A 26838-nucleotide genomic window follows, 5' to 3' on the forward strand; every position below is an offset into this window, starting at 1 on the left:
CTGATTACAATGTACCATGTCACATAATTAACTTCTTTTAAAGATAACATTTATTTCATTTCATAAAATAATCAGCACATTACCAGCGACAGTTGATCTCGTGCATCTCAAGCTCACTCAATCCACCGCAGCACCCTCAGTTGTCTCTGCAACACAGGCTCAAAAGTGCAGCATCAAACTGAAGAAAGTGGTCTTCACACACAACCAGGCATCACTTTCATCAAGTGTCAGCAACTTGGTACTTCAGATACGATCCAGGCCAAGGTTTGCTTGTTGTTTCAAATCCTGAACCTCTGATAAAGCTACTCTTGGTTTTGTCCATCTCAATTCTAGTACAGCCAAATGACACACCCAGGAAAAACCCTGCTGAAGTACACAACAAACAAATAAGAAGTTTGGGATAAGCACAATGGATTACAAAACAAAGCAGAGTATGCATCTCACAATACAAGGGGGGATCCTACTGCTTCTTGGCCTGTACTGTCAAACAAAATAGTCACGTATGAGTAAAACAATGGCGGTTACACCATGGATAAATCTTTTTCTGGAGTATGTGTGGTTCTGAGAAGAACCAGGGAATAACTCAATGTTTCGAACAGTAGTCTCCTAAAGACGGACAGAGTACACCAACGTTTCCATATGGAATGAACAATGTAAACAAAAATTGTGGTCATGAAAGAAATAAGACATCAATGTCCCATGTGGCACTCTACAGCATACATAAACTAACACAGCATACAAGTGTGGCTGTACAACCTCATATCCAAGGCCACACCAATGAACTGGTGAAACAACATTTTCAACCTGTGACCCTATGAAAGATTAAGGTAATGTAACCTGTGCACTACATCACTCATGTACATTGGTGAACATCACCCATGTTCTCGCAATCCAATACATGTGTTTATTGGAATGTCAAGCAATAAATTCTCGTTAAATAAAATAATAAATAAAAATGTACAAGTCGACTCAATGCAAGGATGACAACAAACTTCCACTGCGGACCAACACTTCTTTATTTCAATACTTAGAGTACCGGTAGGTAATATAACTCAACCAGTAATTCAAACAATCTGTCTTGATATTCTGAGTACCACAAGTTTGCCAATAATACTCCGTCATCCCTCGCTGCTGCCACCAACTTGAAGTCGCATACCAACCAGCCCCCTCAGAATAGTCTGCTGCTAGTTCCAAACTACAAGTGAAAGTTACATGAACTGGTCCTTGCTAGGAATATTCAGCCATCCAGAAGAGATGAAGCTGCCTTGAGAAACTACCTGGACAATAACATTTCAGTGGGCGTTCACTGGTGGTAAGAAAAGTCAGCAACTTTGGGTATAAATTGCCTGTCACTGGGGCTTTTGGTTTTTGTGTACTGAGAATGTCCAGTCAAAATATTCCAATTTACAAAAAAAACAAATTTATGGACAAAACCAACACAAGCAAGAGGATCAGCAGTACTGTAACAATAACTAGGTTTCTCAAGTTCAACCTTTCATTTCAAATTTTCAATAATCAGCAGCATCTGGAAAGTAAGTAATTTATGGACAAAAACCACAACATGTGAAGTTAATGAGATTAAAGAAATAATGACATACTCGGATGGCTTCTCCAAGTGTTGACAATAAGAGTCACAAGCTATAAGAAGTTTAAAAGAATTTCAAACATTCTTTTATCGGAATCCAAGTTATTTCCGTGATGAAATTCAGATAGGTTCTATCACATCAAGAAAACAAAACCCTTAATTCAAAAACTGGACTTTCCATCAACTCCACTTGAAATAATCCTCCCATGTTTATTGCTGGATCTGTCAGCAGCTGATTAACATAATTTGCAATCAGCCATATTGCTAGTTCACTTTGCAAGTCAAAACAGGAGACTCAAAGAAATAATCATCTGCGTTGAACTATCAAGGTTAATGGTTCTAATCAGTGATGGATGTGATGGATGAGTTGTTACTTCACTGTAACAGAAGTGAGTCGGCCAAAATATTGCCTTGTTCATGCCAAAATGTCACACTGTATACATCACACATAATCCGAGGAAAATTTAACAGCTATCAACCACTCAAAACACAGACAGCATGAGGTTTTCTTCAAGTTCAACATTTCTTTATTTTCATACGTCTGTTGATAAGCTTCTGGACTAATATGTTAGTTTCCATTAATGTACTTTATCCATGAAATTGATTAAGAGCAAAACCAGTAAGGAAATCTATGGACAAACCCCAAATAAGCAAATACGACAAACCAACGACAACCATATATCTTCTTTTAAAGTTTATGTCTATTTCAATGCATAGGCAATAACAAATAATTTCAAAATGATCATTTCAATGTTCTAAATTGGATATCTGTAAGCTGCTGCTGAATATTATCTGCCACCAACCATGCTATTATGGTAACTCACTCAGCCAGTCCAAACAGGAGACTCAAAGAAATAAACTGCACACAACTAAAGTGAATGGCTCTGTGATGGGTGTGATAGATGAGTCACTGCTGAATGCAACCGTTGCCTTGTTTATGCAGAAATGCAAGAGCAACACACTATGTGAAAAACGCTCAAAGTAGAGACAGCCACAAGGTCCAAAATGTCTTTATTTTTAAACGTCTGTTTTTACATCTGTTAATTAACACTCGGCTGCTGGACTTAATACAAAGTTTCTGTTATCATACTCTGGCCATGAAACAAGTGAAACAAGCAACATCTGAAAATTTATGAACAAAACTAATGCGCATAAAGATGATGAGAAAAATGCAACATACATGTTTTTTCTTTTAAAGTTAGCATTTATTTCAATTCATAAGCCATAAACTAATAATTTTAAGATCATCTTCACATGTTCTCAAATGTGTGTGTTACAAAACAGGTTGATCACTCAACCAATACAAACAGGAGACCCAAGAAATAAACAATTTGACAATGGAATTCAAGTAAAAAGTCACTCTGCAAACCAAGGTGGTGAGTTACCACTTCTGTCACAGAGTAAAATAAAAAACCTTGCAAAGGGAAAATCCTCCTCGTTTAGGAGAGGCCTTTGCCCAGCAGTGGAATGGCATAGGCTGGTGATGATAATAATGATGACACGTAACTCTTAAATCCTTGATAAAACTGTTGGATCCAATCCCAACACCAGTGCTGCTGAGTTTCTTCACTAGTCTCCATCCATAGCACAACTCTGTGCAGGAAAAGAAGATGGCATATGGTCTTTGCCTGTGAGATGTATATCAAGTTGAACTTTATTTCACTGTCTGTCTCTTCTTTGCAAGTGACAGAAAAGCTTCTAGACAGAGCCGAGCTATCATAAAAATTATACGACTGTTAATTACCTGCTGTGTAGGGGTCCATAGTGTTTTGTACACGTGAGGGTGCCATTTGCCCCTTAGGGTGAAAAAACCCATGGACCCCCATCACAACAGGCAGCAATTGTTGTGTTACATCTGGGTAATAGATGTTATGAATGCAAGGAGACAAAGTGAAATACATTTTACTGTGTTGAGATGCATTTCATTTCGCTGAATTGTCTCCACTAACAGTCTTCAGTTGATAACCAAAGTCGAGTAAAATGAGTAACTGGTAAGGGGTACCATCAATCTTGACATTTCTGAAGAAATTTTCCTGAAAGCTATTGTATAATTTGTCATGGGTAACATCTGAATATTGTAGAGTCTCCGTGTCATGCCTGTGGCCATGCAGAATTTAGAACCGCTGTCCTCACACATGAACAGTGTTTTGGCATTTTCTTTGTGCTGATGCTTTCCTGCAAAAAATTGGAATTCTGATCTAGTTTTTGGAAAAAGGTTAAATTTTAAGAAAATGTTTTCCCTATTTCATCTGCTGACATTACTGGTACAATGAAATTACAGCAAAATTGCCCCACTTAAAACATGACCGAGCTATACCAACAAAAAAAAAGCGGTCGTGGCAGTAATGCCCCCCAAAGCGCACTCATATACATGAACTAACGTAGTACCAGCACTGCTGTACAACCTTGCATCCAAGATCACAACAGTACAAAGTGGTAGAAATGACACTTTCAATGTGTAACCCTGTGGGGTACGTCACTCATGAACATTGCTCATGTTCGCGCAATCCGGTATATGCATTTTTGTGGCATATCATGTGGTTAATTCTTGATCAATAAAAAATCACAATCTACTACTGTGGTATAACAAATAAAAATGTAGAGATACTGAGGACTCAGTGCAAGGATGACAACAGACTTCCCTGCGGACCAACACTTCTTTATTTTGATACACCAAGTAGGTAATGTTACAGCAGTAAATCAACAAATCTGTCATAATCTGCTTGCCACAAGCTCCCAAATAATATTCTGTCATCCTTCACTGCTGCTGGTAACTCCAAAACCAAGTCAAATCTGCATACCAACCAACCCTCTTAGAATGGTCTGCTGCTATGGTAGTTCCAAACTACAAGTCGCAGGACGTAGTCACTTCCGAATATACTCAGCCATCCACCATACAACTTGTATACAGTCCAGAGTGACAAGATGGGGCTGCCTTGTGAGAAACTACACGTACCTGGAAAATAACAGTTCAGTGAAACTTGGAACAAGCAGCATACGGAAAGAAATTTTTGGATGAAACCACCACATGCAAAGATGACCAGAGAAACAATGGTATGCATATCTTCTTTTAGAGTTAATAGCATTTATTTCAATTCATAACTAATACAAAATAATTTTCAAATGAACCTTCACATTTTATGCACTGGACTTCTGTCAGCAGCTGCTGAATATTATCTGCAATCGGCCATGCTGCTAATTCACTCAGCCAATCCAAACAGGAGACACAAAGAAATAAATGACATGCATAGAACTAAAGTAAATGGTTCTGGGAGAAGATGAAATGGATGAGTTACTGCTCCCTGAAGAAATGAGTCCAACAGATATTTTTGGTATCTTTTCAAACTAAACAGTCAGCTTGTTAATTTGGCGAAGTCACAATGAACTTGTGCATCACAATTTGTGGAAACGTTATGGCTACAAACACTCAAAATACAGACAGCATTAGGCTTTTCAATACTTCTTCATTTTTACATGCTTGTTAACAATAAGAAAGAGCTCAACCAACAAAGCATATTAGTCATTTATTGTCACACTCTATTCATGAATCTTACCAATGACTTTCAACTTTAAGAAGTGAATAAGGGGTAACTCTGGTTTCGTAATATTTTATTTCAAACTCCACAAATTATAAATCTTGATTCTAAAGTTGTTGGGAGAACACTGCCAACTGTCTGAAAATGGATAAGGCAGCCCGACTGAAAACTTGTCTAACACCAGTTCAAAAATAGGTCTCTGTCAACCAGCCTCAGTTTCTGCTAAAATGAGACACTTGTCAAGTCTGAGACCACGGCTGTGAGTTACCACTACACACAGTAAAATGAGAATGAGACAAAAGTCAATCACACAGGATCAACAGTTTGGCAAAGATATACACACAAACTTGCCACAGTTTTGGAGAGGCTTTTGCTCAGCAGCGGGATGACTTAGTCTGGTGATGATGATGACATGTGACTCTTTAATCTTTGATAAAACTCTGAACCAAATAATCATCACAACAGTGATACTGCTGACTTTTTTCACTTGTCTGTACAGCACAACTACAGATTATAAGCTCTGTGCAGGAACAAGAGATGACACTTTCTTTAGAAGCAGCATCCCTTTAAAACATGGCATCCACACGCAGGTTCTCACTTGTTTGGAATGGGACAAGCTGAACACGTAAGACCAATTTCTCTTGACATGACCAGTCTTTGTGTGTGAGAGATGTATGCCAAATGGGAGTTTTCCACCAGCCTGCAGTGTGTATCTCTTCCCTTGCGAGTGACGGGATGCAGTCAGAGCTGAAATAGGTTGAGAGTGAAGTAAAGCTCTGATGCCACATTGTATCATAACCACTGCACAATTGTTGCCTGTAGTGTAGGAGTCCACGGTGTTTTGTACACCGAGGGTGCCATTTGCCCCTGTGGGTGAACAAAAACCAAGGACCCCATCACAATAGGCAACAACTGTTTTTTTATATCACGGTAACAGATTGTAAAGAGAACAAGGTGCATTCCCAAAACATTTTGCTTTGTCATAGTAACTTTTATTTTGCTGTCATTACTGGCCCGGCAGTGGCGTAGCTAGGATTTTACAGGTGGAAAGGGGCAGCAGCATCTTATGGGGGGGGGGGCAACCAGCTTTCAGTGGTGTTTTTGGGGGGCAAGGTTTTAGCCTTGTTCAATATCCATTACTCTTTTTTTTCAATGGGGGGGCCTGGGGGCACCAGAAATTTGGGGGTGGGGCAGGATCTAGAAAGAAATTTACTGACAAAATCAACAAAAACACAGATGACTAGATAAACAATGGCATGTACATATATGTGACCCCAAAATCAGGAATATGTCCCAAATTGACTTTCTAAGATGTGAAATTCTCTTTCTGATCATGTACATAAGCTTTCAACTGGTACACACTACAAGTGTAACCTTTCATACATACACTTCCAAAATATACAGAAACTGCCACATTTTTCAACATTTACCCACATCCCCCCTTTACTGGGCCATTACATAAAATGGCCTCAAGCAACTTATTCCTGATTACGATGTACCAGGTCACATAATTATCTTCTTTTAAAGATAACATTTATTTCATTTCATAAAATAATCAGCATATCACCAGCGACGGTTGATCTCATGCATCTCAAGCTCACTCAATCCACCGCAGCACCCTCAGTTGTCTCTGCAACACAGGCTCAAAAGTGCAGCATCAAACTGAAGAAAGTGGTCTTCAAACACAACCAGGCATCACTCTCATCAAGTGTCAGCAACTTGGTACTTCAGATACGATCCAGGCCAAGGTTTGCTTGTTGTTTCAAATCCTGAACCTCTGATAAAGCTACTCTTGGTTTTGCCCATCTCAATTCTAGTACAGCCAAATGACACACCCAGGAAAAACCCTGCTGAAGTACACAACAAACAAATAAGAAGTTTGGGATAAGCACAATGGATTACAAAACAAAGAAGAGTATGCATCTCACAATACAAGGGGGGATCCTACTGCTTCTTGGCCTGTACTGTCAAACAAAATAGTCACGTATGAGTAAAACAATTGCGGTTACACCATGGATAAATCTTTTTCTGGAGTATGTGTGGTTCTGAGAAGAACCGGGGAATAACTCAACGTTTCGAACAGTAGTCTCCTAAAGACGGACAGAGTACACCAATGTTTCCATATGGAATGAACAATGTAAACAAAAATTATGGTCATGAAAGAAATAAGACATCAATGTCCCGTGTGGCACTCTACAGCATACATAAACTAACACAGCATACAAGTGTGGTTGTACAACCTCATATCCAAGGCCACACCAATGAACTGGTGAAACAACATTTTCAACCTGTGACCCTATGAAAGATTAAGGTAATGTAACCTGTGCACTACATCACTCATTTACATTGGTGAACATCACCCATGTTCTCGCAATCCAATACATGTGTTTATTGGAATGTCAAGCAATAAATTCTCGTTAAATGAAATAATAAATAAAAATGCACAAGTCGACTCAATGCAAGGATGACAACAAACTTCCACTGCAGACCAACATTTCTTTATTTCAATACTTAGAGTACCGGTAGGTAATATAACTCAACCAGTAATTCAAACAATCTGTCCTGATATTCTGCATACCACAAGTTTGCCAATAATACTCTGTTATCCCTCGCTGCTGCCACCAACTTGAAGTCGCATACCAACCAGCCCTCTCAGAATAGTCTGCTGCTAGTTCCAAACTACAAATGGAAGTTACATGTACTGGTCACTGCTGGGAATATTCAGCCATCCAGACGAGATGAAGCTACCTTGAGAAACTACCTGGACAATAATGATTCAGTGGGTGTTCACTGGTGGTAAGAAATACTTGAAGTCAGCAACTTTGGGTACAAATTGCCCGTCACAGGGGCTTTTGGTTTTTGTGTACTGAGGACGTCCAGTCAAAATATTCCAATTTACAAAATAAACAATTTTATGGACAAAACCAACACAAGCAAGAGGATCAGCAGTACTGTAACAATGACTAGGTTTCTCAAGTTCAACCTTTCATTTCAAATTCTCAATAATAAGCAGCATCTGGAAAGTAAGTAAAAACCACAACATGTAAAGTTAATGAGATTAAAGAAATAATGTCATACTCGGATAGCTTCTCCTAGTGTTGACAATTAGAGTCACAAGCTATAAGAAGTTTAGAAGAATTTCAAACACTCTTTCATTGGAATCCAAGTTATTTAAGGACAAAATTACCATAAGGACAAAAATACCGTAAGTAAAGATGACAAGAGAAAAAATGGCATATACATGCATCTTTTTTAAAGTTAGCATTTAGTTCAATTGATAAGCTGTAACAAATAAGTTTAGCTAATCCTTCACATGTTTTCAACTGTGCCTTCCAAAAGCCACATTGCTCACTCCACCAATCCAATCAGGAGACTCACAGAAATAAACAATTTAATGGAATGTAACTGAATGGCTCCCTGATGGAAGTGATGGATGAGGTGCAGCACTGGCCAGCCACAGGAATGAGTCTGTCGGATATTTATGGCATCTTTCAAAGTGTACACATGCCTTATGTGGCAGTGTTACATTGTACAAGTGTTTCATAATTTGCAGAAATTTACTGCTATCAAACATTCCAAGTACAGGCATTTCATACATTTCAACAATTCATTTTATATTTTTATTATCAATAAACAACTGGAACAATCAAACAATGTCATTTATTGTTATACTCTATTTATGAATACGTCTTCCATTGTTGCTGGGAAAACTCTGCAACCAATCTCAAACTAGATCAGGAAACCTAGCTGAAATATTTGAATACCAATTCTAGACTGGGTGTCTGTTAACCGGCAAACATCAGATTCTGCTAAAAACAGCCTCAACCTGTTCCCAGCTTGACATTCATATGATCAGCTCCCGTATAAAACACTCAGCAAGTAGCTCTCATCAGATTTACTTCACCAGCCATCGTGGGATGAGTTGCTCAGCAAAGCAAGGTGGCGAGTTACCACTTCTGTCAGTAAAATGAAAATGTTAAGGGAGAGGCCTCCTCGCTTGGGAGAGGCCTTCGCAAAGCAGTGGGATGACATAGGCTGATGATGATGACGACATGTACAGTAACTCTTTGAATCTTTGATAAAACTCTGTTGAATCCCATCACTACAACAGTGATACAGCTGACTTTCTTCACTAGTCACCATAGCACAACTTCACTTTATAAGCTCTGTGCAGGAAAAGGAGATGGTAGTTTTCCATAGAAGCAGCTATATCCCTTTGGTGGAAAAACATGGCATCAACACACAGGTTCTCACTTGTTTGGCATGCCCTTGACATGTACAGTCTCACAGTGTGTGAGCTGTCTGCCAAGTTGGACTTTTTCCACCAGTCTGTCTCTTCTTTGCAAGATACATGATGCTTTTAGTTAGAGCTAAAATTGTTGACAGTGAAGTTAACATTTGTTGGATATTGTAAACATTATGCAATTGTTTCCTGCTATGTATGCCTCTATGGTGTTCGTACACTCGGGGTGCCCTTTACCAATGATGATGAACAAAACCCAGGGACCTCATTACAACAGACAGGTGTTTCATTATATCATGGTAATAGAGTTAACGAACACTTGGGGACAAAGTGAAATGCATATAGTTTACTCCATCACAATGCGTTTCATTTCATTGAATTGTCTTAACCAACATTGTCTTCAGTTGAACAAATTGAACCAAATATAATAACTTGTAGGAAGGACAATCAGTCTTGAAATTTCTGAAGAAATTTACCAGAAAGCTACTTTATTTTGTCACATGTAATTGTAACAGGGAAAAATGGCACACTATGGGGAATTAGCAAAACAACAAAAACTCTAAACCAAGGATCTTTGAAGGAAAAGTTGCAGGAAACTGAATTAATAAGGACTCAGACACCAATATTTGACTCCAAAAAGGGACAAAAAATAATTTAGTGATGAAAAAGTACAGGAAAAATGAAAGAAAAAAAAACTAAAAGGACTCAAGGACTTTAAAAGACTAAGACTTTAAAAGACTCAAAATCGAAACCCAAACCCAACACAGTGCGTAAAATGGACCTTATGAGTTTACACTCGGACTTCAATCACTGACTCCTAGCAGAATAGGGCTCAAGCAGAAAAACCACACTCCAGTTAGGAGGAACAATACATAGGTACATGTGAAGGAGACTGGTCTCTGCTGATCTGCTACACGGAGTGTGACCAGACCATGTGGTAACTCTATATGGGGGAAACTAGGGCTTAAACAAATGAACAGGGGGGCACACTACTGGAAAAAAATCAAGAACTCTAAGCTAAAGTTAAACACTTTAAAGGGGAACTACTTCTCTGTAAAAATGTGTACTTAATAACAAACATTTGTGGCTCTGCCACACTCGCCCCATCTTAAATCATTGCTGTCCTCAGCAATGCAAATAAAACTGAGTTTAATACAAATATATAATACACATATTATACAGCATAACTTAACGACAGGTATCATTCTATTATTAAATTCAAAGCACCAACCAAATACATTCAGGCATTTAGGTACACAACTAGTATTTAGCGACTCATCATGTACATTAGTCTCGGAACTCCTCTGGTGGAGGAATGGCAGGAGTGGACATCCGCTTCGACTGCTTCCGGTGTTGCCTCATGTACGCCATGGTCTCATTGTGAAGATTGGGCCAAAAGAACTTCTGCTGCACAAGTTTTAGCACCTGTCCATAGCTTAGTGTCTCCATACTGTGATGAAGGCTCCTGAAGACGTCATATTTCATCCCATGGGGCAGTACTGCCAAGTATTTGACCTTGGCACCACCAGTCCTGTAAAACAGTAGGCCACCCTTCACTTCCAGGTTATCCCACACCTGTAGCAACTGCTGCACCACCTTGGGCTCATGGGACACATCCTCTTGGGACCATCAAGCTTCATATCCACGACCCTCCGTATGGCTGGATCTCGCTGCAGGGCTTCCCGCAGACTGTGTCCACTTGTTGTGCCTCCACTCTCATGGTTTGGCTCATCATCGATTCGAGCACTGGCAGGGACTGCTTTTGGGTGTCTAGAGGGGACTCTGGGGGCTTCAGGACTCTTGGGTGTAGACTCATTGATGGTGACTGGAGTTACTGGGACATCTTTGGAAGACTTTGTCTTGTCACAATGCAGCATGGATTCCAGGTTGTGAATGTAGCTATTCTGTCGTTGCTGCTCGCCAATAATCTGGGTGATCATTGCCTTCAGTGTGTGGATTTGGTGAAACTGTTGCAGTATGACTCTCTGCATACAGGCTTGATGCTGCAGTAACTGTAAGATGCTGGATTGTTGGTCAACAGTCACTGGTTCCTCTTGGCAACTTCGGGTGAAACCATTAGGAAGTGGATCAAATCCACAAAACTGAAGGGTAGTCAGTGCTTCCGCCATCGTGTCCACTCACAGATCCAGTTCTGATCTTGTTTTTGAAAATGGAGAAAACTGCTTCTTAATATCAACATATTACATCTGCTGACATTACAATGACATTGTGGCGAAATTCACCCAGTTAAGAACGAACAATGTAAACAAAAATTGCAGTATGACAGAAATAGTGCTCCGTTGTCCCACAGCACTCACATACCTAAACTTACATAGTCCCAGCATGGCTGTGCAGCCTCGTATCCAAGGTCACACCAATGTCTTTTGCAGCCTCGTATCCAAGGTCACACCAACACAAAGAAGGGAAACGACACTTTCAATGCGTATACGCATAGGGTACATTACTGATGTACCACGGGAAACTTCGCTCATGTTCTTGCAATCCAATATTTGTGTTTTTGTGGCATATCATGTGACTGATTCTTGTTCAATCAAAAAATCAGGAAATTCTACCCTGGTGTAACAAATAAAAATGTACAAATACTCAGGACTCAATGCAGGGATGACAACAGACTTCCCCTGTGGATCAACACTTCTTTATTTTGATACAAGGAGTAGGTACATGTAATGCTACACTGCAGACCCCCTCCCCTGGATCTGCATCTGTTTTATGGACAAAATCATCACAAGCAATGAGGATCAGGAATAAAAATGACATCAGGTATCTGAAGTTCAACATTTAATTTTAAATTATCAATTAGTAATAAGCAGCATCTAGAAACAACTCATGGACAAGACCACCAAAATGATCGAAGAAACAATGGCATGCAAGTAGGCTTCTCTTACAGTTGGCCTTTATTTCATTTCATTGATTTCTAACTTTAAAATAATTGTGATTTAAACACTCCAATATCTCTATAGTCTAGACAGTTGCTCAATGAAATTCAGCTTTTCACACCTGAGAAAATCAAAACAATCTTTACACGTCCCGTATCGCACGTAGGACTGTCCACTTTTGCACACAGGACGTTAGTGGAGTATTCCTGTCCCTTTAATACTTAATGATTATCAATGCTCTTATATTTTCCAGAACTAAATCTCTAATGGTCAGAGATCTTCCATTGATCACCGATCACTGCATCCCAACTGAAAGTCTCTCCATCAGCCCTAGGTTATTTTGTTCCCACCAATTTCCATGAATACCATCATATGAATAAATTGAATAAATGGTGCCTGTGCTCACCGAACACACACCAAAGGACTCCCCACGTCCTCATTTCTCCTTTACAATGACCTTACACTGACCCCCCAGATTTGGACTATCAAAAGAAGTCCTCTAATTCCTTTAGCTGGAAAATATTGCTCATGCAAGTAGTCAGATTGGAATCAGTCTGGAAAAATTGTATTCATGTTTTTGTCCACTATTATTTTCACACAATAAAAGCAACTAAGCTTTATTCCTGTGTCTGGCTGAATCCACTTATAGCCTGAACTGAGATTAAAGTGTTGATCAATTCTCATACATTTTAAAACAGTAAAGCACAGGATTCATTGACACTGTCATGTCTGCTGAGTCTGCTGATAACTTTTGTCCAATTAACATCCGCCATCACCATCTGGACAGAAAAGACTTTTGAACGGCTCTCATTGGCTGATACATGCTGTGCATGTATCAGACATTCATAAGGAGTACACAACGGTATAGAAAGGGTGATTTACAGACTTCCAGAAAACCTACAGCTCATTTAGGTTGTCCAGTGCACATACATGTCCTCAGCCATTCTCAACAGAACAAGAAATATGACTGCTTAGAACTGAAGCAATGGCTCCATATGATAATGGATGAGTTGCTGCTCATTGCAACAAAAAATCATCTTTTCAAAACTTCAAGACTCAAGGAAAAAGAAGTGGTGTCAGACTGCTCTAACAATTCCACAATTTATTTCAATTAAATAAATATGCATGCTGTAATGCATACATACAACACGCCTATTATTCTGCTATAGTCTGAGTTCTTCAGTGAAACTGAGTGATCCTGCTGGATATAATGGACTTCACCTCCAGTTTGAAGTAGTTCTAAAATGGTCAATACACAACCACATTTTCAATATACAATGCACATGCATCAATTAACTTCTATAGTAATAATAACAGACTACAGTTTCTTGAACTACATTCATCCTACAGTACCATCGGCCAAGCTCCCCTGCCTTCATCTCTCAGTCCAACTGTAAACGCTTGCACACTGTACCATCACAGGTGTCAGATCAGCTTCTGGCTCAAATCTCTGCAACTGTGTTGAAAATACTGCCGAGGCTTGCTGCACTTCATTTGATCAGTCAGAGTGGTGGCCCGACATGAGACCATCTAGAACAGGCGAAGTCCACGCTTGCAGTTCAGAAGTAGAATAAATGAGTCTGTAGGTGCCAGTTACCGGGCACTTGAACATTTTCCTTGGGCAGTGTCCACTGATGAATATTTGTGTAATATATCACAATTTACTGACACATTTATAAGCAACTGAGTGATAATCAGCAGTCCATCATTCCATAGGAAAAAGAGGTGAGAGGGTTTAACACCTTCGCACTTTCCTGCCGCCACAGCACTTACTCCCTCCTGGCCTTGCACAGTAAAAAAGCAGACCCGCAATGTCGTGCCCCTATCGTCGATTCTCTCTGGGCCTGCACACCCTGATCCAGGGATACACGGAAGTGTAACAGAACTGGGAGTGTACAAGCTGCCCCGCAGTTGCTGCTAACTGGCCTGTTGTGCCACCCGTTGACCACAGACAAGGTTCCTCCGAGTGGCACTGAGCTGAGTCGATCGTCGATGACAATAACTTTCAAGCGCTTGATTCAGGATCCATCAGCCTGCTGCCACTGGCTTCACCGTAACCCTGGCAAGGGACCCTTTCCGGGTACTGTCTGCCGGAGCCAGCCGAGGCTGGGACTACACGATTATGGGCAGGGTCATCACTCCCTGAGGTGCCAAAACACCCCGTGCACCCCAAAGCAACTGAGTACTCAATGTGGGAATATTTAGATAGAAAAATTCTTTATTTCAATCTTTAAGTCAATAACCAAAATGTAAAATACACCTCGTCTTTGTTTTGAAATCCATATACATGCTACTCAAATTTAGAACTGGGTGTGAGTAGTATCTGCTCTGAGTGGGATTAAATAAGGTATGTGTTGTATGTCATTGGAACAATCACCCTTTGGTAGACACTCAACATGTGCATGCAGGCTTACGCACTTCTGGCATGGTGTACGCTGAGTATATGCAGCCAATTGTTGGAATACATGGTCTTGTGTGTGCAGGGTGTCAGCAAACAATTTCACATCAGCCTGTTTCTCCTTTACCCTTACGGGTGCCCAGTGCACTGCAAGTCAGGCTGGATAGAGAGCCACCAGTAGTTAAGTGTCATCCATTCAAAATTTATTTGTGATAGGTCTTTGCAGATCACATCACATACTGGCACAAGACTCCAGTACGACTACATGTATAGCCAAAAACTCAACAAAATACAACATGTAAATGTATCTCTCTAAAAGCAACATCAAATGATCTGCATGTTAGGTTACTAGCCACAGGAAAGTGAACAAGGCCATGATTCAGCTTAAAAGGCAAAGGAAACTTTCTACAACAAGAAGTCAACAAGCAACATGAATCACAGATGCTGAAGTCAGGTAGACTCCACTCCTCCCACCTCCCATGCTACAGGTGATGCAGGAACAACCTGGAACTTGACATCATCCTGTCTGGTAGAATCAAGTGGTTAGATTATCCGGGCCATTCCCTGGAACTTGACATCATCCTGTCTGGTAGAATCAAGGGGTTAGATTATCCGGGCCATTCCCTGGAACTTGACATCATCCTGTCTGGTAGAATCAAGGGGGTTCGATTATCCGGGCCATTCCCTGGAACTTGACATCATCCTGTCTGGTAGAATCAAGGGGTTAGATTATCCAGGCCATTCCCTGGAACTTGACATCATCCTGTCTGGTAGAATCAAGTGGTTAGATTATCCGGGCCATTCCCTGGAACTTGACATCATCCTGTCTGGTAGAATCAAGGGGTTAGATTATCCGGGCCATTCCCTGGAACTTGACATCATCCTGTCTGGTAGAATCAAGGGGGTTCGATTATCCGGGCCATTCCCTGGAACTTGACATCATCCTGTCTGGTAGAATCAAGGGGTTAGATTATCCAGGCCATTCCCTGGAACTTGACATCATCCTGTCTAGTAGAATCAAGGGGGTTCGATTATCCGGGCCATTCCCCTGTCACACGAGATCTCACAATGTAGGTACCAATGAACAGGCTTTAAGTAGTTACAAAAAAATATGTATCTGATTAAACTAAGGGTGGAAGGACCTAATGTGAATAAAAAATCAATACTATATAAATATAAAGGTACGTGTACGTTTTAAAACTAGCACAAATATCCATATCAATACATGGATATTTTCTACCAATCAGTTGTTAAACAAAGGCCGGTGTATACCTAATGCAAAAATGAACACGAATGTAAACTGTCATGTCACATTAGAAATCAGGGCTCCAAATTCAGGTGATATACATGTACGTTGTATATTTCTACTTCAGTGAATTTTGCAGCAAATGAGTTGTGAGGTGAAATTACATGTATTTGTTTCACTTTCACATTCACCTTTAGCATTAACCGGCAACTAATCAGAAGTTAAGGTTAAAAGTCTGCATTTGTCATGGGACTTCCAATCATCCTGGAAGAATGGGTTAAAAGTTTGCATTTGTCTTAGGACTTCCAATCATCCTGGAAGAAGTTTGGCAGTTTTCTCCTTCTAAAAATACATGTACCGGTATTAGCATGCAGTTAACTATAACATATCATGTAAGGTAAACAAATAAATGTACAATGTACATGCTTGTACCAAAATGCAGTTAACAGACACAAGTGAATGTAGAAGCAAGTCCCCTTCTTTGAATCAGTGCAGCCTGCACAGCTTGCTAACGTTAAACATGGAGAAAAATGTGCTCGAACATGGAGGAAAATGTGCTGATTATGCCTGAGCTGCAGGCAAGGGTATTTTCAGTGTTCATTCCCCAGTTGATTTTAAACATTAGTTTAAGACCAACCAAGTACATAGTTATTCCCATCCGTAACTACAGTTTCAGTCAGAGAGTCAAAAGAAGTCAGTACGTAATAAATTGCTGAGAATTTTATCCAAGAAATTTACTTTCATTTTCCCAAACACCCCCCCCTCCAATTTATGGTGTCCAAAGGAATCTCCTTCTGCATGCGCCGGCTGCGATGCACACATATTCTTGACCAATGAGCCCTGAGCTTGAGGATGCTGTATACTTTCTTGGCAATGGAGGGGCCTTTGGTCAGAACTGAACTTGCTGGTTCACAAGTGACTAGGAAATGCACAAGTCACGCGTCGGTGGCATCACTGAATTTTACACTCGCAGCTATTTTCAACAGATAAGAGGGTGCTTCTGCTCGAGAGATAGAAATGGATTATTGTCTCGTATCTGGGAGCCACTGTGTTTTTATGCAGCAGGCATTATCAAATCACAGTTGGCATTATCAAATGTTAATACGCAGTCATGTTACACATTGTTAAATTGGGAAAATATCAATGATACTGTATATACCATTTGATTACAGTTAATACCTCCGAGATGCAGCTTAACCTCAATGTAAGACCATTTCAGGTACTAAGTTAATGTATGAAGTAATGTACAGTATTATGCAGGGTTCTAGCCAGCAAAGTTTAAATGAAAAAAAAAGATTTAGTTCATGAACATTACAGCCATGAGCATTTTCAATGCAGTGCTCAATACATTCTATTTTCCATCTACAGAATATTGTTAAGGATTATTGCCAAAGTTTTGTACATGTAAGCATTTGCAATTCAGTAAAGAAACAAACTATTTCAAAAACAAACTATTTCCCTACCTCATTGGCCATAATGCACACTGGGTACAATCTCAATAAGGCTGTCTAGGGTCTCATAGAGGCAGAGGTAGTCCAGGCTTGGGCAGTTGGGGGTTCAGCCTCCGTCGGCAGAATGCTTCACATCACTTATGTCAGCGGGAGCCTCTTTCAAGATGCTACCAAAACAAAACAAAAAAATTCAAATGTCAGAAACTGTCAATTATAGAAATACTCCAACATCAAAGTGCAAGACATACTAAACATGTCTTGATTGTGAAAGAACCTTTCCTCTTGCTGCAAAGCTTTCAACATTTAGGATTTTACCATCTCATTACTGTATACATTCAAGCACAGTACACTGTAAAAACTCTCCTGAGTAATCCTGGATTCATAATCAGACTGTCACTGCGCATGCATGTAGTCCATTGAAGTTTAGTTTCAAGCTATCTTCACTTATATTTGTTCACTTGGCAGTTCAGTTTGGTGGCTCAAAGGTGGCAGTATTGCCCCCAAAACTTCAAAGATACAATGTACAAGGGCAGTTCCAGGGTGTCAGACGTACATTTTGGACACTTCGACAGTGTGTGTAATTATACTTATAATCCTGAAGCAGATTTTGATTTTGATAAAAGACATCAGCTAGTTGGTACATTCATTTAATAACAAAATTTCTCACTCAGAATTATTATCCTTGTAGAAACTGACTCATAACACCATGGTGTCGGACGTACTCAGAGACAGTAAATTTTTTTAGTTTCCATTTTTGTATCACAAACTCTGTGAATTGCCAGGACCTGAAGAAGTAGTTTTCCTGTGTTTAGTTTTAGCAGACCCTTGTTAATAAACATCAAGGCAAGACACATTTTTATCTTGTTGTGACTTTCAGATAAAGCATTTATTATATTGGTGTCGGACGAACATTTTTTGGTGTGGGACGTACACGTCCAAACTGACTTTTTAGAATAGAAGGTAATCAATTCATACCCAAGCTTGTCTCATTTTTCTACCTTCATGAAGGCTTTTGTAAACTTTCAAACCCAAAGAAAATGTCAAGCCAATGGATACAAAAATCATCAAAAGCAACTAGAAAGGAATTGGATGATGGGGCATTCAATGAAACAGTATGAAAATATTGTTTAGAAGTATTTATGCAAATTTTGCTCATTTAAACAAGTCATGTACTGTCAAACATTCATCCTAAAAAAAACCAGTTTCCTACAGTTGACAATCCTTGAGAGAAATAAATCAAATAAAAAGACAATTGCATACATGTACCAGTAAGATCTTTTGGTCTTAGAACATGAAATTAAACATTTTTGTATGACAAATGCTGCGTGTGTGCTAAGCTGCAATTTATAGATTTCCAGTTCACACCTCACAGGTTATAGTTCACATGTAAAATCCAAAAAGAAGCTAAGTGAGAAGATGTATATACCCTTTAAGATGATTGCAAAATCAAAGGAATGGGCTAGCAATTAGGCTGAGAGATTACCCCTTTCAATGAAATTTAAGACTAATGGAATAATGCTTTTAAAACTACAGTCTTACATTGTATGTTTCATGATAGATAGTGTACATGTATATGCCATGGAAAGCATATACAAGTGGAACTCCCCCTTTAATTCCTCAAGCAATACAAAGTGAAACCAATTGATTTTACATGTACCTTGAACAAAGGTATAAAAAAACACACCTTTGTTTAGTCTTTGACAATTCTTCTTTCTTGATGTGGATTACATGTACATGTATACAACACCTAGAACTTTACTTGTCTTCATCAAAGCTCACACTGACATGACTTACTTCTGAATACATGCAAAGCACATGTTTGTCCACACATGACACATGTGGAATGGCTTCGGGCCCTAATTATGACCTTATTAGGATGTGTATGTCCAAATAGTCAAATTTATGCAAATTAGTAAAAAACAAAAGTGAAGCCTATTTAGTACTTTTACAAAAGCTTGGGGCCTCATTTCCATTTATGCAAATGAGGTGGTAGTGGTTTCTGTACAGTGTAAAAGCATTGCATTGCCAGCAATGCATGGTTCTTACAGTGTTGGACGTACAGGGTGTCGGACGTACACATCTGATTCCACAATTTTTGAGTATTTGAAAAAATAATTGGGGGAGTTAAGCTGATGTCTAGAAAGAAGGAACTCATTGTGCTTTGTATTGTAAATTTGGCAGCCTTTTGCTAAAGGGTGCACTCAGGGGATAAAAAACTATGTCATTTTGGTGTCGGACGTACATAAGTATTTAAAACCAATTTTTCAGTATCATATAAAAGCCAAATTCTTGAATGTTGTTAGAAATGAAGTATGTTTCATGAAAGTATACACCATAAGCTTCAAAATTATATACAATTTGTCACATTTGGACCAGTTTGAAATTTTGGCCCAGAGGTTGATGCTTCCGTGGAACTGCCCATGTAGTATTTGTCTAGAAATTCAAAGGTGCTATTATAAACAACACGCTCGATGATCTTGGAAAATGATAAAAGTATACAGAGATTGGACAATAATTGTTTACCACTGCTGGGTCGCCAGTTTTAAAGGTTGGAGTAACTCTAGCCCTAACAGTCCTCAATCCTTCACCTGTTGGAGGACTAAGGACTGTTTGGGCTAGAAACCTTCATATCATTAGGAACTGCACCACTTGGCATAAAGTAGTTTACGATATGTGTAAGAGGCCTAGCATTAGTTGTTACAATTTGTTTCAGTAAAGAACTACTAATCAAAACCAGGACTAATTTTATTAGGTAAGTTAATTTCTTCTGTAGCAGGAGAGAGAAAAGTGCAATTTGAATTAGGGTTCAGTAAATAGTCACGGAAATTAAGATCTGAGGTATTTTTGCTAGCAAGATTTCTACCCACGGTAACAAAATAATTATTAAAATGATCAGCTATGAGTTGGGGGTTAATTACATTGGTAGCATCTATCTCAATCATATTAATTTCAGATTGCGGTATAGGAGTACAATGTTAATTATTCAATGTGTTTATATATTCCATTTAACATTCTCAAACTCTTTAGGGAAATTATTGCATTTTGAGTTACAGAGGACATTGGTATCAAAGAATAGTTTTGTAATTCCCATACAGAGCTCGATTAGAGTCAGGGCTAGCTATAATATTTACAATAAAGCTTATTTTCACAGATATAGACTTGCATAAACTAATAGCAATCCAAGGACATTTAGGTGTTTCTTAATTTCTTAGATCTACATTTCTCTTGCTTAAAAGGGTTATGTTTGTCAAGACAGTCATTGATAATACCATAAAATGAATAAATGATGAATTGGCATCCTCAGCATTTAAATGGGCCTCCAGTCACAAGATGAATGATGATCAGTAATATTAGTTACATTTTCGGATGTAAAGTATTGGGCTAGACTGTGTTGATATCTAACATGGTTTACTTTGAGTGAGTGTGAGGTGAATATCAGAAAGTGACCAGGTAATTGATAAGGGAAGTATATTTGTGATTATCAATTTGCAGCAAAGCTTCGAGTTTCAGTTGTGGAAATATAAAAGCATTATTTTTATTAGCATGAATAGGTAATTCAGCCTGAAATTTTTCACGAACTAAGGTTTTCTGATTTCAAAGTCAAGAATTGACTTAGAAAACACAATTTGTCAGGCCACTCCCATAGGTTTGTTCACCATGTTCACAGGGCTTCAAGTGATGTGCGTGAACGGAGCTATTTAAAAAAAAAATTATTTTCACCTGTCAAGTATTTATGTAAAATGACTCTTACAAGAAGCAGTCCCTACCCGGAGGCAGTCTAGTAATGGGCCCTATTTATGAGACTAAAATGAGCCACTTCTTCAGATTGCTGTTTTAGCAGGAATTGGCCTTGGCAATAACATGAATAATGGGGTGTCGTCAATGACGCCATCAGAAATTAGGCCGACTACAAACTCAGTACCGGTAACAGTTGAAATAAATCTAGGAAAGCACTAATAGGTAAATTAATGTTTCTTAAAACTGTGAGCTCGTGGATGACTCAAGTTTTCTAAATATCTTCCACGTATACTCACATTTTGTGTTGAAAACAGCCAACACCCCGACACCGGCAGCCTCTGTTCACCACTTTTCTCGGTTTTTTTTTTTTTTTGCGATGTGACGTCGTTTCGACCGCCGCGTTTGACGGATCGGTCTCGTTCAAACTAAACCAACATATAAGGTACCTAAAGTTGGTATATATACTTAGGAACTACACAGATTAGTTATATATAACATAATAATATTTAATGATTTTTTCAAGTAAAAATCAATGAAAGGTAGAAAAATAAATCAATCAAAATGTAGAAGCTACATTGATTGTCTTGCCGAAAAAAAAACTGTAAACGCGGGCTTTTGTACTTTCGTGCCAACTGTGAATGCCGCGCGACTGTACCTTGCACCTGGATTTGGCAAACGCCGAGTCAGATGGTATCAAAAAGCGCATATACAGAAAGAATTTTGTGACTTTTGAAAAACGGGGTTTGAAATCTCACTTCAAGTTCTGAAGTATGCCCTCGACATAGGCCTAGAAGTTCTTTTCCAAGTTTCATTACTTGGATTAGGCCTTCCTGGAAACTTATCAGTGGCGTAGCTAGGATTTTACTGGTGGGGGCACAAAGGGCACCAGCTTTCAGTGGTGTGGTTTTGGGGGCAAGTTTTTGTTAGCCTTGTTCAATATCCATTCATCCCTTTTTTCAGGGGAGGGGGGACACCTGGGGGCACCGGGAATTTGTGGGGGCACGTACCCTCTCAGGACCTCCATGGGTACGCCACTGAAACTCGTCGGCGTAATTAAAAATGCACTAATTACCAATCAGATAATAATTAGGCTTTCAATCACAAATTCCGGCAAATAGATCTCGTCATACAATCAACTAATCAATTTAAACTGTCTGCCCATAATTGAGTCACGATGTAAACTTATCATTCATGCAATTAACACGTTTTAAGTCATTGCAAGGGTTTTCTTTAATCCAATCAGTGATGGCTGCATGGATGTTGCCCGTCACTCACAATTAAGATGTCACCTCAACTGGTTCTCTTTTACAATTGCTGCTAAGTAAGTATAAATGGTTTAAAACATCCACATCGACTGATAATGCACGTCTGTTCTTCGTGATGTGCAACTCTTCCTTTCCTGAAGCTGGCCCTCAAAAGACTGATTAGATGTAGCCAGGAGACCATTATGCATCAATAAACCAGTCTCATCGTTCTACCGTACAGTGCAAATTTTAACCAGTTACAACAATGCAAAACACAACATCGAGTATATTATATAAGGTCTACAGTTCAGTTATACCACGATGGAGTTAGATTGATCATGCGACGGACAACTTAATAAAATCGACGTTTGAACAGTCAGCCGGCTAATAAAGCCTGCTGATCCCGGTGACAATAGTGGCAGCTTAATTTCCATTTTTAAGCTGAGGGTTGCTAAATATACAAAGTCATTGACAGCTATGACGAACACAGTGATTTTATCAGTATCCTCAACCATCCTTGCAGCGGCGTTTATGACAACTCGGATGACTTGCGACAGCGTAATGTAGATTCGTCATCCACACTCTTTCCGATCTCCATATACTGTACGAGTAACACTACCATGCAGTAAGATGGAAAACCTCACAAACATAAATGGCACAGACAATGTTGCGGTTGCACTGACCACCGAAATAATGGCAGTGGCTCCTCATCAGAGGTCGCTCAGTGTGATTGGTATCACCTTCTTGACTCTAACGATCGTCCTGGTTGTCACGCTGAATCCACTCTGCCTGCTAATTCTCCGTCGCGCCAGCAGCATCCAGGAAACCACCAAGATGTTCATGGCCTCGCTCACTGTTACGGATCTCTGCAGTGGGATTTTTGTCGCAACTCCACTGTTGTTGGAATTGATAAATAACGGCACCTGGGTGTTGGGCAATTTTCTCTGCACGATATCAGGAATCGTCACTCCAACATTTTATACCTTAGACTGCTTGTCCCTTGTTCTTTTAAGCGTTGACCGATACATCGCTATCATCCATCCGTTGCGCTACTCAAGTTTGATGACAAAGCGGTCAGCAGGAATCAGCATCGGTCTTTTGTGGGTCGCAACATTTACAGTACATATTGTTTGGTTTGGCATATTTGTGAGAAGTGAAGTAAGTGGCAGTGGGAATTGGTGCGTTTTCCCTTGCCAGAGGTGTTTCTTTTCATACCACTGCGTATATGTCGTCTCTGTTGGGATTATCGTGGTAGTCTACGTTCGCATTCTTAAAGTAGCTCGAAGTCAGGCCCGTCGCATCGCTGCTCAGAATCACATTGGCAATCCCGCAAGACAGAACGAACCACAACCAGTCAGTACCAAGTCTGCTTCCACCGTGATCCTCATAACGACCACCTTGTGTGTCTGCTGGGCTCCTTCGTTTATTGCGCTGTCATTGTACGCGTTTGGCGTTGCCATCAGTTCAACAGCTCTCATTGTAATACAGACCGGCTTCTTCACGAATTGCTGGCTGAACGTGGTCATCTATTATTGGAGGAACCGGGAACTTCGCCAAACGATACACAGAGTAGTCTCTTTATGCTGCCACTGACATTTCTATGTCAACTTCAGAGGCGGATCTAATGAGGGGGGGGGTTGAGGAGGGTTGCAACCCCCCCTTCAGCCTCGGACTAAATGGAACTTCCAAGGAAATGAAGGAAAATGAGTACAAAAAAATCTGAAGGTGGAAACTCTGGTGTTAATTTAACACCGTGAGTATTATCGGAGACAATACCAGACTGGGTGTAGTCCTCTGTTAACACCCATAGGGTGTTAAAATAACACTAATTTGACACCACGTTTTTTTGCAGTGTACAATAGCACTCATGTGCATCAAAGTTGGATGCAGTAGCCTATTAACTCACATATAACTTATGTAAGACGTACTGGAAACATTTGACACTTGGACTATAATATAGATGTACCCATTATACTGACGATAGCTGTTGAAGCGGAAATTTACACTGAGCTGAAGTTTCTTTGTTATTGCGCTTCTGTTATACGTGCTATGCGGAATTCCTGACAAATGGCCAATTACATTGATTCTCGCTAGTTACGATAATCTGACTTTCGTTACGAGCATTTTAAGAGATGGCACTTAGTAGACCCATGTAGCCAAGTCTGACTTCTTAATGTTGCTTACGTTATGCAATTTAATGATTCATTACACTACCAAATATGTAGAGACACAATATCCTACAAAACAGATCGTTGGTCGTTCAGATCGTGTGGCCCCTTCATTTCTTCATCATGAGTATTGGTAGGAAATCTGACAAACTGGTCATGAGTGTCAAAAAGTAAAAATTTAGATGAGTTGAGATTTCTGGTTTTTCCTCATCGCTATAACCTGGGTACGTATGATGACTTATTAAAGAATGTCGGTGGAAAGTGCAAGTTAAAAGGCGCACGGCATTGCGTGTGAAATAATTTCATGTCCACAATTCAAGCTTGACTGTCTTTCTAAAGCTAAAACATGAACACATCGATTAATGTATATACAAATAATACCTTTCCTACTCTCTACATCTTATGAATTCAGAGTCAATATACTGCACATTACTACTAATCCCAGATCAAGCCTGTGTTTGATGTAATAAGCCACTTATAATTGAAAAGGCAAAGTTCTAAACACAGTTTATACAACCAAATCAGCTGAATGCTAAAATCAGAAGCCTTTTATTAACTTGCAGCACGCGATCTTGTGTTCACAGAGCCTCCGTTCATCAAAATCGTCAAAATGTCACTTGAAATACATGAAACTTAAATGTGATTAAAAATGACACATGTATGGGTAATAATTAGCATATCCCGATAGGAATTAGCATGTCAAACACACACTCCGGTAAACACGTCTCGTCATACAATTCCACTTTGTCCACTTCAGCAGTCCATCATTTTACCACAGATTCATGGGGTTTAAAGTGATTGCAAGGGTTTTCATTCAATAAATATCCCAAAAGAGTTGGCTGAATGCTGTCCATCAGTCATGCCAACTCAATTTGTGTGTGTTTGTTTTGTTTTGGTTCTTTTTTTAGTTGCTGGTAAGTATAAAACCCCCGCACGGGCAGTATTAATGCGCATGATGTGTGCTCTTCGTGATCTCTAACTCTTCCTTTCCTGAAGACATTGCTAACTCCACTGTGGCTTCCAGATGTATTTTTAAGAGCAACTGATTGTGAAATATAAAGATTGAAGATCGCACAAAAGCAGCAAACTATTTTCAAATCTCTAAAAAAGCGGTGACCCTGAAAATGGCAGGAGGAAATCCTGACATGAATGTGCGCCGTCGGCATCATCATGGTAGAAGTGATCGTTGGTGGCATTTTCTTGACTCCAAGTCACTCTGAACCTATTCACTTTGTGTTTTTCCCACTGTCCTACATTTGAAGCAAGATATGGGACGGAGAGACCCCCCCAGCCTTTGTGTTGGTCATTGTTTGATCGGAATTTCAGGACTTCTATACAGACTTCGGGGGGGGGGGTTAGGTAACAATAGTCTATAGAGTATGTATAGGGATTGGACAGGTAAGGGGGTACCCCTCCGTCCCATATCTTGCCTGGTATACTGTCAAATACGACCCGGATGTCCATGGCGTCACTCACAGGTTATGATTAGTACAATGGGATTTTTGTGGCACTTGCACTTTCGATCGAACTGATTATCACGACAAGAGGGTGCTCGGTGACTTTCTACACACTATGAAGGAATCTACCCTACGGTTTATACATTAAGTTGCCTGTACCTCATCTTTGAAACCATAGAGGGATTTCACATTAGCTTCATCTGCGCATATCCACATCAACTGCGAGCATCTCTGTGTTGGACTTTGTTGAGCGCGCCCGTGGAGTCGACACAGTACATGCAGTATCCGGTTCTTAAGTGTGGCGCCACTTCAGTTTAAACCACGCCCACTGCACAAGATACACGACCATCGCAGGTACGTTAGTTCGCGATAAATTGCCGTTATTTTTTCTTTTGATTTTACGTGTTGAGTCATCCTGAAAGATTCTTCCATTGAAAGTTGAAGCCTGGTAAGTCTTAATTTAACATACCTTTATGTATTTTGTATCTTGGCTCCTTACTTCCCATCGTATTAAGAATTGAAGCTAACACATACAGCCTCGTTTTCAAACGCGGAAATGCGCAGATCGACGCTAAAAGCGTCGTATTGAGATCCCTCTATTGATCGAAACTCGATCGCCATTATCCATCCACTTCGCTACTTGGACCTTATGAAACCGAGCAAGGCAGAAGCCACAGTCGTTTATGTGTGGGCTATGTAAATATAGTACATGTATTTATACATCAAAAACACGTACAGAAAATATCCGCTCCAAATGTGGGACTCTGTCACCCTGCACTTTATTCTTAATTTCCAACAGAAAATATTGGATGGATTTAATCGGTGATTCCTTCGGCAGTTTAACATCTCACTTGCACTATTAGCGCCAATATTGA

At 39.7% G+C, this 26838-nt stretch overlaps 1 protein-coding gene and 1 pseudogene across 5 annotated transcripts in view; both read right to left on the minus strand.

Annotated features, from left to right (window-relative positions):
- Positions 1–21467, minus strand: part of LOC110983970 (protein unc-79 homolog) — a 65466-nt gene extending 43999 nt beyond the window's left edge. For 2 of the 5 annotated variants that reach the window (XM_087147173.1, XM_087147202.1), the window contains exons 1-2: positions 21391–21467; positions 17369–17523 (exon numbers count right to left, since the gene is read on the minus strand). The gene's annotated coding sequence lies outside the window, so the exon portion shown is untranslated. Of the gene's footprint in view, positions 1–2200; positions 4542–6348; positions 6972–17368; positions 17524–21390 lie in introns of those variants that run through there. The other 3 variants (XR_015427991.1, XR_015427994.1, XR_015427984.1) reach the window with 3 other exon arrangements.
- On the minus strand, positions 7543–12295 carry LOC147800329 (uncharacterized; annotated as a pseudogene).
- Positions 21468–26838: the final 5371 nt, after the last annotated feature.

Source organism: Acanthaster planci, linkage group LG01 (genome assembly GCF_054643075.1).
Source record: "Acanthaster planci isolate LZ-2023a linkage group LG01, COTS_SCS, whole genome shotgun sequence".
Taxonomy (NCBI): Eukaryota; Metazoa; Echinodermata; class Asteroidea; order Valvatida; family Acanthasteridae; genus Acanthaster; species Acanthaster planci.